Source organism: Phycodurus eques, chromosome 17 (assembly GCF_024500275.1).
Source record: "Phycodurus eques isolate BA_2022a chromosome 17, UOR_Pequ_1.1, whole genome shotgun sequence".
NCBI classification, from domain to species: domain Eukaryota; kingdom Metazoa; phylum Chordata; class Actinopteri; order Syngnathiformes; family Syngnathidae; genus Phycodurus; species Phycodurus eques.
The window spans coordinates 8355655-8357497 of record NC_084541.1 but is presented as its reverse complement, the minus strand read 5'-3'; positions in this window follow the sequence as shown (position 1 = coordinate 8357497).

Here is a 1843-nt window from a genome sequence, read left to right as displayed (position 1 = left end):
GAGAGGGGTGGGGGGTGCTGGTGCTGGAGCGGGTGGGTTGGTGGGGGGGGGGGGGGGGGGGGGTGTTGCAGGCACGCCTTTTCACTTAAAGCTACCATTGGGGGAGAACAGTGCACCGTCTTAGGTTGCTCGTCACTTATTGAGCCCCCCACGGAAGGGAGCGAGAGACGCTCCATTATGTGCGAGCAGTGGGAGTTGTTATAGTACTACTACTACTAGTAGTAGTAAGGTGCCTCCTACTCGCCGAGGAGACACAATATTTACAAATAGAAGCCACGCAGGTGACATGGGGAGCTGTAAACACGGTATGGTAAACCTCACTTTGAAATAGTCACACGTTTATTCGTGCTGGGAAAAGAGGGAACACACCGACTGATAGAATCAACTGCGTCCACAAATGTGAATGAACTCTCACATCTTTCTCTCTCTCCCGCCTCCTCCTCCCCTCCTCTGGATCACAAGGACGGCGGAGGAGCCGGTCATGTGTCCGTCAGGCGTCCGAACTTCCTATTGGACGTCGCGGCTGTCGCTCACGCTGAGCAGCGGCGACTCGCCTCCCGATTGGCGGAGACCGCCGCCAATCGCGCGCCGGGCACCAAACAAGCTAGATTGTCTGCCGTGTCTTCCACTTTCTACGCATTTCTATTTTCTCATTTATTTATTTTTTAACGTCCCGAGCTGACCTCGAGTTTGGGAGCAGGGGGGGAACAAACGGTGCCGGTTCGCCCGACCAATCAGATTTGGTGGAGTGATTGCTTCCCCCCCCCTCGTGTTGTTGTTTATTTTTTTTCTCTTCTTGCAACGCCTTGAGATAGATGTTGGCTGGCACGGAATGAAGCAAATGGGTCATGTGGGACCAACCCCCCGGACCCCCACACCCCGCCTTAATGTCCCCCCTCCCTCGCTGTCTAGACAGTGAAAGGTGTGCGTGTGTGCGCACACACGCGTGTCTGTAGTCCACATCAGAATAATGAAGCACGCGGTGGGTCGTGTTCAATAATGACCGTGTATTATTCATGTGTGAAAAGCGTGCCGTGGATATACACGGAGACCGTCTTAAAAATGATCACCACATCTTTAAAAAAAAAAAAAGAAAAAGCGTTTCCTGACAAAGAGGTCAGCTAAGGTTAAGCGCGCGAAGAAGCATCGCGAGTGTTCGTGTAATGAAGGCAAACATCCACGTGTGTTACAAAAAAAAATAGAGCCACGCTCTCAACAACTTTACCAAGCACCAACGGAGAGGTAAAAGAGGTGAGCTTTCAGACAATCGCCATCTACGAGATGTGCTGGGAGCGTGTGGGGAGAGCTCCATTCGGGATATTGGTTGCGTGTGCACAGCGGCGTGGGCTGGACGTGCGCGCCCCCTGCAGGCCTCTGATGTGGCCCCACGGCACGGGTTCAACGGAGGACAAGCCTCCCGCCACTGCTTTGACCTACATCACAACGTGCAGGAGAAACGCCCTCCTAAAAGTGACTGCAGTCATTTTTCTTCTGTACTAAAACTATCAACCCCAGAGAAAAATAGGCCCATATTAGTTTAATTTAGATATTTGTGTTTGACTTTTGTTGCTTTTATACTTTAAACGTGATCAAAATGCATTTTTCCCACTGTTTTATGCGTAACATTTTATGCGGTTTGTCAATTGTGTGCAATATCCGATGATGTCAAAAGTTGACGTGTGTGGAGTGGCCAAATATTGTACTCAAGAGTACTGTTACTTTTCAAAACTATGACTCAAGTAAAAGTAACAAGTGGTCCTTCAAATAATTACTTGAGTAACAATAGGAAAGTACTGAGTGAAAAAAACTACTCAACTACTGAGTAACTAGTGAGTAACCTGAT